Raw genomic sequence first — 13,036 nt, forward strand, 5'->3', positions numbered from 1 at the left:
CAGACGCACCTCACTGAAGGACTCGGAGTCTGTCCTCACCTTTATCGTTTGACAAATCTCTCCCCTCTCTCTCCGAGTAAGTGAAGTAATTTCCCTCGCGCTGATGATAAATGATCAGCCGGTCCTCTTGATGCCCTTCCAGTCCTCACAGCCTAATTAAAGAAAACATTTCATGATTGCCTATTTTTCCTCATGCATGACAACCTATTATTCTTTCTGCTACCTGATTAGGGCCTTATTATGCGGAGATGTAGATTGATTTAACAGGGCAGAGTAATAAAGCTGTACTTGCTCTGATTGAAGTAAGGTGCAGGTTGAGTCGCTCGCAGTAATTGTTATTACTGGCTGCTGATCGCGGAGGCAGAGCGGCTCCAGAAGAAATTGAATTAGAAAATTAGAAGGTCACTCTGTGAACAACAGGTGCTGTTTTGGGCCGAGCTCCTCTCGATGGAGCCGTCAGGAGCTGCGCCATTGTCCCAAATGATAAATCGTGTCCATCACGTTGGCTAACACTGACATATTTCCATCAAAACAAGATTAATCTCTTCATCAGAGCGGACAGTGTGTTGATATAATCGCTGGTAAAAATGGAATGCAAACTGACAAATTGCTTTTTTTTCTCTCCACTCTTTCATCTGTGCAGCACGGACTGATTGATTAAATTATTTTTTAATGAATTAAGAATTGAAGGAAACAATTTTCTGCAGCTTTTCTTCAAAATTCAGATTCTGACCTTATTTTTAAAGCAGTCAAGCGGTTGAGCTGAGAAACATCAGTAATGAACAGTTTAATCTGCACTGATACCAACACACACATAATCATATTAATGGACACATGCTCTAAATTACACTTTTACTACAACTGCAACAGACAGAATATATCATTTATTTGATATATTGCAGATATGTATATCAAAAACTCCAAATATCGAAGATAAACATTATTTTAGAGCAGTGAATATTTTTGTCATGTCATCTGTGCTAAACAACACTGTTGTTGTTACATTAGAGAGCTACTTTTAGATTTGAATTAACACATACATTTAGGATAGTATAAAGTAATGTATATAGGTTTGTTCACTGATGTTAAGTTATATTTTTGACTTGAATAAAAAAGGTTAATTTAGATGTTACCAGATGTTCGGTGTAACTTCTACAATGAAAAACTGTCAATTTAAGAAATAATTCACAGATTATTTCTTTAATCAAATTATTTTCTTGGGAATATAATTTCAGTTGGTGATCAATTTTATTTATCTATTTATTTTTATTTTTTCTGTCATTAGTATCACTTTCCATTCTGTTTATCTTTTGAGAAATGCTTTTAACTAACAAAAGCCAATCCCCAAGCTCTTTTTTAATTAAAAATATAGTAAACAATATTACATCCACCCAATAGTTAAAATTTTCTGAATATTTCCTCACCCTCAAGCCATCTATAGATGTAGATGAGTTTGTTTCTTCATCAGGTTTGTAGAAATGTAGCACTGCATCAGTTTCTTATTAATGGATGCTCTGCAGTGAATGGGTGCCGTCAGAATGAGAGTCTGATAAAAACATCACAATAATCCACAGCACTCCAGTCCATCAGTTCACATCTGGAGAAGACAAAATATGAAACACATCCAGCATTAAGATGTTTTTAACTTCAAACCAGTGAAAACGTCCGTCTCCTGTTGTCTTTCACATCAAAATCCATTCACATATTTGTTTGAAGCTGCACTTTTTTGACGTGTAGTCAGTGTGCAGATTTCTCTCCTGATTCAGATAAGACAGATTTTTCCATTGGAGGAAGTGTTATTATGGACTAAGGACTTATATTTTAGCCAGAAGCAATGGTTTGAAGTTAAAACTATCTCATTATATATACAGTCAGGTTATTTTTGAGGATTTGTATATGTTAGAGCTCTGGCTGCACAAACATCAGTAATGGATCTGATGCATTCTGTCATGCTTACTGTACCTCTTTATGAGATTTCTGAAAGTCTGTTAAACCCTTTTATAGAAATGTTTCCTAAATTGTTTTTATATACAATTTAGTGATCAAAAGGTTCTGCAGAACCAGTGTCTCAGTGTGTCTGAGCATTTATCTGCTTCATCAGGGACTGATTCTCTCATAATCATTTAATGCTGAGCATCTCTAGTGTTGACAATCTCATTTACAAGGCTCTGACAAGCCGTGTGTGTGTGTGTGTGTGTGAGAGCTTCTCTTCAGGTGAGTTTGCTGCTCTGTGTTCTACATTTTTTCATTCTCACGTCTCAGAAATTCACATGAAATAATGAGCTGACAAATAGTCTACAAATCATTGTGCTGCTCTCACTTCACTGACACTCTCGACATTGTAATGAAGCCGCAGCGGCTCTCACACACACTTTGATTGCTTCATTTAAGAGTCTAAACGCTTGACACACAATCATTTATCTGACTTACAACTAATCTCCTCAAAACACACACACACACACACACACACACACACACAGACAGACAGAACTCAGGTGAGATATGATTGTTCACTGTCTAATTCCTCATGAGTGAGACATTCTCACATCGACTCATTTCTATATAAACATTTACTTTGGACACCAAATGGCAATGAAGCAATCATTTAAAGTACAAAAGTAAAAATATAATGCAACTGAAATAAAACATCAACACCTTTGACATTGACAAAGAAAGATACACACTTCAAATAATAAAGTTTCTGAGAGACACTGACCATAATAAAACTTAATGGGAACAGATTTGCAGAAATTCAACATTGCATTACTTGCTGACAAAGGGATCATTGTACTTTAATCAATTTTTTCTGACAATAAAAAAATGCATGCTTTCTTAAATTAATTTATTTTAGTTTGTTACTCAACATAGTTTTTACTTGTTCAAAGCATAATAAATTAGGCCTAAGATTATGTAATAAAATGGTTTGTATTATTAAAATCATCATAAAATCAGTACAACAAACAGTACCATGATCTACTGTATAGTTTTGTTTTAAAAAAAAATTATTATTCACATTTTGGAAATTAATTTATTTATCTATATTACAGTAGATAATTGCATATTTTTTTTCTTTATTGTATAAGAATTTTGGGGAAATGTACTTCGTTTCAATGAAAATAATGTCACAATCCAAAAATCTTGTTCCTAAAATGTTCCAAAAAACAAAAACAAAAACAAAAAAAAAATATATATATATATATTGTTTTTCTATAAAATGTTGCTTTTATTTCTAAATAAGAAAATATCAGCACTGACATACATTTTAAATATATACATTGAAAAATTCACCCATTCATTTTTGCTGTATCAATAAAGAACACTAAATTAAATAATGGAAATTAAATCTGCTGTCTGTCTGTTTCTCAAGTCGCCACAGAATGTTACAAAACAACTATTTAATTGCAATAGTGACATAAATGCATGATTTTCTACTTATTAATATTAGTTAATTATTATTCCCATCCTCCCACTCTCTCTCTTTCACACACATGCTCACACACACACACACACACACACACACACACACACACACACACACACACACACACAGACACAGACACAGACACGCACACGCACACGCACACGCACACACACACACACACAGACACAGACACGCACACACACACACACACACACACACACAGACACGCACACACACACACACACGCACACACACAGACACGCACACACACACACACACACACACACACACGCTGTACTCTTCCTGCCTCTCACATGTTCTGCTTTGATCGTTACTCTGCACTAAATGAATTCACTCTAATTACAGCAGGTTCCTCCTCTCTGGCTCCTGCACCTTTTGATGCAAATTACCGGAGCAAATTTAGTATTAATGAATGAGTATGTTTTTAATTCCTGGCTGGCGTGGCGAGCAGCTGTGAGCGCTGTGTGTTTATGGAGGGGCAGCTGGAGATTTCACTTTAGTAGTTTAGCAGAATTAATTTGAACTGTTATTTCAGATGAACAGTTTCCCTCCTCTCTAGCTGACTTTTCTTCTCCAGTTTAGGCCTGAAAATAAATACTTGATGCAAATGCACAAACTCAGAAATCAGTGCTGGGCAAATGCAAACCTCATCTTGAGTCTGTCTCTGTCACAGATGAACTGAAAGAATAAACATACAGGAAAATAAAAAAACATATTTCAGTAATTTCTTATCTTAACACTATTTCAGTTAATGGACTATACTTTTTCATTGTACATAAATGCTCAGTTTGTAAAACCTAAAATACTTTTCTTTCGGTAAAGTTCTGGCACCCACAGCTTCTGTTTGTGTTCATCATCTTTATCCACTACAGAATCTTATCATACACAATGGTAGTTCAAAAATAAATCAATAAATTAATAACCGTGCGTGGCTTTGGATGGTGATTGCAGGGAGGGTGGGACGTTCACTTTCAGTGCTATCAGGCTAATGTTAGCATTTTCCAAAATCTCCTATTGCACCTTTAACATTTTCTGAATATTTCCTCACCCTCAAGCCATCTATAGATGTAGATGAGTTTGTGTCTTCATCAGGTTTGTAGAAATGTAGCACTGCATCAGTGTCTTATTAATGGATGCTCTGCAGTGAATGGGTGCCGTCAGAATGAGACTCTGATAAAAACATCACAATAATCCACAGCACTCCAGTCCATCAGTTCACATCTGGAGAAGACAAAAGATGAAACACATCCAGCATTAAGATGTTTTTAACTTCAAACCAGTGAAAACGTCCGTCTCCTGTTGTCTTTCACATCAAAATGAAAAACACTGTAAATATATATTTAATTAACTGATATAATGTTATATATAGGATCATATTTCTTAACCCTAATGATAAGAAGAAGAAAAAAGCGATAATTTGGTACTTTATCATTAATTCAGTTAATGTTATATATATTTTGACTGTAAATATTATGAGATATACAGTATATTATGAGAAGACATGTATTTCCCCCCACTTTTACGTTTATTTTAGATTTACTTCAGTTTTCTCATCATTTAGAGTAACTTAGCATTTTTACAGTCTTTTTACAGTGATGCAAAAATGAGAGAATATCATTTTCTCTGATTATGTCTAATCCTGTAAATTGTTAGCAGACAAATGAACTAATAAGTGCGTGACAAGTGTGTTTTATTCTAAGTCCACACAGCCATATATAGCTGAAGAAAAGCCCTCTTGTGTTGTGTTTGTTTGGGGTCTGTGTGACTGGCAGAATGAGAGCAGTCAGAGTCCAACCCGGCTGCGATTATCTCAGATCGCTCTCAGATCTGGACTTCTGTGGTAATCCCTTCTTCCGAATGTCGACCTGTGAGATATGCAAACACAAGCGGCCTAATCAGATTGAGATAGGAGCCGTGCTTGGACCTGACACGGCCGTTTAATATCGCTGATGTGAGCGGGATAATCTCAAATAAAACTCTTCGGATGCTGATCGCCTGCGTGTTTCTCTCTGACTCCGAGGAGTCTATCAAATTGATAGTGAGGAGATTAAAAACTTAATCTAGAAATCCCTCCTCGTCTTCAGCTGTGCGTAAAAAGCCTCGGGGAACTTGTATGAAGCAGAAACACTCTGATTAGTTGCTGAATTCTGGCTGAACTGCTGTTAAATTATCATGCGATGGTGAATTTGAGCTCTCTGATACTGCAGATTAAGCTTCGGGATAAGATCACATTTCTGTTCAGAACATATCTCATTTCTCTCTTTTGACTTCTCACATGTGGTGCTTAGTCTCTCACCAGCAGGGGGAGACAGAAACCAGTTCAGAGGTTCGGCACATAACTTCAATTCATGCTTGTTTCAACGTTTGACCTTTTACTTAGAGTGGGGAATCAAATTAAAGGAATATTTCACCCTAAAATTCATATTTTGGTTATCATTTGCCATCATGCAAAGATGTATGGCGCCTTTTCTGTGTAAACCAAAACAATGCATTGCAATGCATTTCATAACCTAACATTGACAGTTCATGGTGACTATGTCTGTCAAAAAAAAAAACTACAAGCAAAAGTGTGTTTGACTCATGCCTTTATTTACTCATACTGAAGTGGTATTATGCTTTGTGGACTGAAAAAATAAATGGTGTATAAAAATGTTCCCTTAGAAATTGCTAGTACATTTCACAATTAATAACCAAAAAATGATAAGTAACATATTGCATTAATCATGAACTCAAAATAAACCCCAAAATATTTATTTACATTTTGAAAAATGTATTTATTTTACATTTTTACCGTGTGTGCATCATATGACAAAACTATTCCTTTAAGTTTGGCCTATAGATAGCGCTCTTCCTCCTTGTTCCCGAAGTGTTTGTGAGTGATCCTGAGTTCAGAAAAAGACATTTACACAATCCTGAGAATCCATCTCTCCTCTAATGACGCTGAATTTCTAGACATCTCACTGTTGTTAGGTAAATATGGGCTCAGTTGCTATGTAAGTGGTGTGTAACCCAATAAGAAGACAAAAGTCAGCGTGTGTGTTTGATGTGCATTAGACTTTGAGTGTCTGGACACACTCCATTCGCTCATCGGCTTCTTACAAGCAATTACAGTAAATGTTCTCCCACCGGTGGACTTGTGTCTCAAGACCAATTAAATGCTGCGGTCCTGCATGCTGGACTAAAGCCTGTTAATGGTGAAAATTAGATTCTCAACTTTTCAGAGCTTTTCCAACCTTGTTTTATTGCATTTCTGAAGTGAGTAGGTCTGAATGCTGGGAGAATTTCATTAGGGTTTGCGCTTTAGGTTCGACTAAATGCATAGAGTAGATTTTTACATTAAACTGTGAAAGTGCTGTAAGTACTGCAATTAGCTACATTATACGGAGAGAAAAGAGAGAACTGTTTTCGAGAAGGTAACTGACAACAGAAACTCTCTTATGGCAAACATGCATTTCTACCTTGAGTGAAGTGTCCATCAGACCAGAGGCCTCTCTATAAAACAGACATGTGATCAGATTTAATCATGAATTGCATGCATTTCATCCTACTGTACATCAAAAGTGAGGAACAAATCAAAAAGGAAGAAGTTGAATTGAAAAATGCATGCATATGCATCTCAAGATCATGTGTAAAAACATTTTGCACTCATGTACTAGCAATTGAATGAATCCAACATTGCTTATGAAGTCAAATAGGCAATCATAACATGAATTAATATAACTGCATGTGCACAATGAGCACAATTTTAATATCACTGAAATTAAATGGTTAATTATAAGAAGAAAATATATAAACAAACATTTCGGACACTATTTTACTTTCACATTAAGGATCATTCTATGCAAATAAAATGCAATGCGTCTAACCACTTTGTAGCCACAGGAAATGACATCATGACAGCAGTATTTGGCACTATGAGACCTCTCAAACCATTCTTTAGTGACTAAAAAAAGCTGTGACGTCAAAGATAGCAGACAGGGACGAGCTAAAATACAGCCACAGAAACCCTCCAAAAAAATGGGTCACTGAAAAAAATAATAAAAAAATGATTCTGCTTTGAAAGTTATTTGCAAATATTTTATAACAATACCCAGTGATTTTAAATGACAGACAATGGGGAAAGATGCTTTTTGCCCTTATAAGTAAACGAAGATTCAGATCAGATTGAAAGAGGTTGTCAAAGAAGCATTACACAGCACTGAATCAGTGTCTCATCGATGGATGCTCTGCAGTGAATGGGTGCCGTCAGAATAAGAGTCCAAACAGCTGATACAAACATCACAATAATCCACAGCACTCCAGTCAATCAGTTCACATCTGGAGAAGACAAAGCTGCATGTTTGTGATCCATCCATCAAGATGTTTTTACCTTCAAAACATTGCTTCTGGTTAAAATATGAGTCCATAATCCATAATAATGCTTCCTCCAACTAAAAAGTGCACCTCCTGTTGTTTCTCACACCAAAGTCCACCCACATATTTGTTTAGAGCTGTTTTGGCTTGTAAACAGTGCTTGATCTGTGCAGATTTCTCTCCTGATTCAGACCAGAACACTTTTCACTTATTCTGATGGCACCCATTCACTGTAGAGGATCTAATGCTGAGCAGGTGATGGAATGATACATTTCTCCAAATCTGTTCCCATTATACAATACTCACCTTGAATGGCTTAAAAAAAAAAGGTCACAAAAAATGTGCGGTATTTACACTGTATTCATTAAGTAGAATTGCATTCTGAATGCAACCATACAGAAAAATCTGATTGTTATTGAATTGATTTGAAAGCTTTTTTCTTCTTCTTCTTTTTTTACAAAAGTCATTAAAAGTAATATTTGAAAAGTGTAATGTAATCAGGACGCTGAAGACGATGATCTCGTGCAGGAGCGAGAGTGTAAATGCTCTGAATGTCTTTGGCTGTTTCTAACGCAGCTGTCAGCTTCACTCAGCAGAGGGAGACGCAGAGTGAACGTGAGACTGTCTCTCTCTTCCAGCCTGAAACAAATGAACACGTTCTCCTCCGTAAAGTCGCTCTGACGCTGATGAATGGCTCCGGAGATCAGCTCTGAAAATCTGATGGATTTCAGATCAGAGAAATGCTTAGACAAACTAATGCATGTGATTATATTTTCCAACTCAAGTCCATTGGTGGCTGTCTCATTACAACATCATTACATGTAATTGCAGAGAAAATTACACCGTTTGCACTTTATTTCTTTGCGTGTGAGTGTGTATTTTAGGAGGTGCTGATGGGAAGTGTGTTTGTTGAGAGATAATACAATTGAATTAGTTATTTTGTAAGTGAGAGCGTTCAGAGGTGAATTTGCAGGCGACCACATTTTTTGCTGCTTCTGATTATACTGAATGTTACAATGTTATTGCTCAGAGGATTTCATTTAAATCTCAGCTTTCTCCTTGATTTGTCTCCTAAGCAACCCAAATGAGTCAGCTTTCAGCTCAGTTTATTTGATGAGAAATGACAGAGTTCATATTGAGATTTCAGGGCATTAGGAGAGAGAGAAAAATAAGAGACTTAAACCCCATGTTGTGAATGATTCAGTCACTTTGACTTGGATTTTCTTTTCTTTTTTTTCTGAAAATGCTAGTAAATCTTATCGCATTGGACTAAAATGATTGAATTTGCTCACTTTTCTTGTGTTTTTTCTGCAACATTTTTCCAGTGTGGTGATAGTATTGAATAAGAGATTTACAAGCTATTTTTGGACCATGGAGCACAAAAGTAGGGGTTTCCAGCTCTGCACAAGGGTTAAATTTTTTTTTTTTATATTTGATACAACTTGATAATTTTTTTCTTCCTCTTTTGATATTTCTATGAGAAACATTCAACATATTTGAGGGAGAGACCATTTGTGATTTTACTTTCCTATGAGACCAAAAAAAATAAGAAAAAAAAGAAATCTACACAACCACACACTCACACACACACACACACACACGCACTCACACACACACACACACACATACACACACACACACACACACACACACACACACACACACACACACAAACACAAACACACACACACACACACACACACACACAAACACACACACACACACACACACACACACACAAAACCTTGTACATAACATCAGTATATGAGGGGATGTAATGTATAATACACTTTATACTTCATTCTCAGATCTTAAAAAATAAGATTATGCCACCAAATGAATTTATTTTAAATATAGTTTTTAATGTATTTTAAATCACATTTTTATATGGAAAGGCAAACCCCCAAGATTGCTTGAATCATCTTTGTATCTCATTATTTAAAGCTTAATTGATTGCTTACATGTTTTTGTTGCAGTGCAGCTGATCAGTTTCACTGCAGAACACATAGCTTGTATTGTAAAGTAAGCTCATTAAAAAAAAAAAAAAAACACACAATTAAATAATTGAATAAGAAATCTCATTTGACTGTTTTAGTAAAGCAGCGGAGGAATAAATATTGAGTTTGATATGAACTGATCTGAATGTTGGAACATGCTTTATTTCTCTGATGCTCTCCACTAGAGGTCAGTCTTTCATTGGCCATTTGCCTTTGTTTTAGTTCATCAACACTCTTTCTGTCTGCATCTCTTCATCTCTTGCTCCTCTTCTGGCTTTTAAAAAACAATCTTAATTGGGCTTTTTTGCTCTTTTGCAGCTTGCTCTCTACTGGACACACACACACACAGTCTCTCTCACTTGTGACAAATGTGATGTTTCGGTGTGCATGTTAATGGGCGGCACAGGCATCAAAGAGCATACATTAATATTTACGGCCGCTGGGATTTCTTGTTGTGTTTGCTCTCCTGAGGCGACAGGCACATTCTTGCACTCAACTGCATCTCCTGTTTTCCTCATGCTTTCAATAAATTGTGATATTCCTCACTGTTTTTCTCTCTGTAATGTGCGGTTCAGTTTGAGGGCCATCAAAGAGAATCCTAATTGAGCCGAGTCTTTTGTTCTGCTCAAATCTAGATTGTCTCCAGACCTCTTCAAACTCCCAGAGACGCTCCGAGAGTAAACACCATTTAACCTGCAGCCCGTCCACGGCTGAACCACTGAGTGTTTAACATCACCGTCCAGGCTGCACTGATTTGATCAGAAACACGGTATTATTGTAAAATATTATTATACATTAAGATAAGTTTTCTATTTTAATATATTGTAAAATGAATTTTATTTCAGTATAACTTTCAGAAATCATCCTAATATGCTTATTTTGAATGGACAATTATTATTTGTGTTAACAGTTCTTATTAGCAGAAACCACTGTTTATTTATAGGTTTCTTTAATATATCAAAGGTTTAATAGAACAGCTTTTGTTTGCAATAGAAATCTCCTGTATTTTATTTCCCAGTAACAATCACACAGAGTCAGTCAAAGGGCCTGTGTCTGTTCTGTGAGGTTAACATGTTAAGCTCATATTTTTGTGGAAGCACTGCACATGAATTAATGAGTAAAATGCCTACTCTACTAATTATTTAAAAGTGTTACAGTCCCTTTCTAGGATCTTTGCATGCATCATGTAAAGGTTTTCTAGTTTAAATGTCATTACATGGTCATGAAGAAGATTAGTAAGTGATTTTATCACAATTTAATACATTGTGGACATACGTGATGTTTAATTGTTATGTGTGAATTTTAACTTTACTTTTGACTTGTGTGTTTCTATTGCACATGTTTACTTGTGATATTTTGTGGCACCAGACTTGATCCCACAGATACTGGTGTTGAGATCATTCGTATTGAATTCAGTATTCTTCGTTTTATTCAATATCCAAATTCCTATCTAAAATATGAATGGATAACAAGGTTATTATAGTTACCTAATCATTACAGAACAAAATAAAATAAAACAAAATAAAATAAAATAACATGAACATTAACAGTTACATAGTAACCAGGTGTTGCCATGGCAACATTTCTCATTTTAATTTAGTTTAATTAAATACACTAAAATAAAATAAAAAATGTAAACAAAAAATCACAAAAAGTACATAGATATTAAAAAAGTGGCTAAGAATTTACAATAAGGTCCCATTAGTTCATTTGTTAGCATTAACATTGACAAACAATGAACAAGACATTTGTTACTGTATTTGTTCATGTTTAATAAATGTTAATGTTAATAAAAATACAACTGTTCATTGTTTGCTCATGTTAACTAATGTTGTTAACAAATAAAACCTTACTTCAAAGTGTGACCTTAAAAGGAAAGCAGAAATATACAAAATAAACGTATTAAGAGTTGTAATAATAATAGAAATAATAATAATAAACTATAATAACACTAAAATAACAATAAGGCTTTTGTAAAATAATATTCACAATTTGAATGACCTTTCAGCTGTTTTGCAATTCACTTACACTGTCCCACAGTGACAAATTCATTATTTTTAATTGAAATACATATATTGCGTGAGGTATTTCAATCAATATGTGCTCTGCTGCACTGTGTGATATTTATAGATGAAGTACAGAAGCAGGTCAGACCCATACAGTGTTTCTGACCCACTTAGAGCAAGAAAACAAGTGTGTGTGTGTGTGTGTGTGTGTGTGTGTGAGAGAGAGAGAGAGAGAGAGAGAGAGGCTTAAATAAATAAATGATAAACACTATCTGATCTTTAACAAAGCCACCGATTTAGTAAGAGCTGGAGAGAAAGGAAGAAACGAGAGGTTGAGTTGTTATTGACCCGTCTGTCTGGCGTCACAAACACTCGCCCCTCCTCGACTCTTCCTCCTCATACGACAACAAATTACCAGAAAAACTGATTACATATTCTTATCGCTGAGTGTGGAAGAAGTCAATAAACAGTGTGGATAATTTCAGAGCCTTAAGAAATGTCTCAGTGGCCTCGCTGTAATCATTATGCTGAGATTATTTTTAAATGTTATCTGTAATTTCATGGTCTAATTCAGCCGCTGTTCGGCTCCTCAGATTCTCTGTACGGGAGCCGCGGACTCTCCAAGAGTCAGAAATCAGAAATAACACGAGGGTTTCCCAGCATTCTCAGCGGCGGAGCGGAAAAGTGGAGATTCAGAGGGGAGGAGATCAAGTGAGCCACAAAAGAGCCACACTCTCAACTAATCACACACACACACAGACACACACAGACACACACACACACACACACTGTGCCAGCTGCTTCATCTTCTGCTGTTTTTAATATCAAAACTATTGAGTGCTATTAATGTTCCTGTTATTGGTATCATTATTATGACTTGGCATTAAAGTGCATTAAACATTGAAACATTTCTAATGGGAAGGAGATTTTTAGAAGAAAGTGTTTTGTGCACTAAAGCAGCTCTCGTGCTCTCTGAAGAAACACTAACACTGAACTGATCCGAGACTCTCGAGCGCAGATCAAACGCTGCAGGATCTCTTCAAGTCCGTCTCGACTGGCGATGAAGTTCCTGAGTAATTGTTTCTGATCTTCATTTTCATCTCCAGAAAGAATAAACCAACGCTTTCCCAACACGAAAGCGAAGCAGATCTCTGCAGTATCTCATCTGTTTCTTCTAGACAGTAATGCAGACAGTGTTTTGCTGGAGAACAAAAGTCTAGTAATTGCACATGTATCTC

The sequence above is a fragment of the Carassius carassius genome, chromosome 17 (assembly GCF_963082965.1).
Source record: "Carassius carassius chromosome 17, fCarCar2.1, whole genome shotgun sequence".
Lineage (NCBI taxonomy): Eukaryota > Metazoa > Chordata > Actinopteri > Cypriniformes > Cyprinidae > Carassius > Carassius carassius.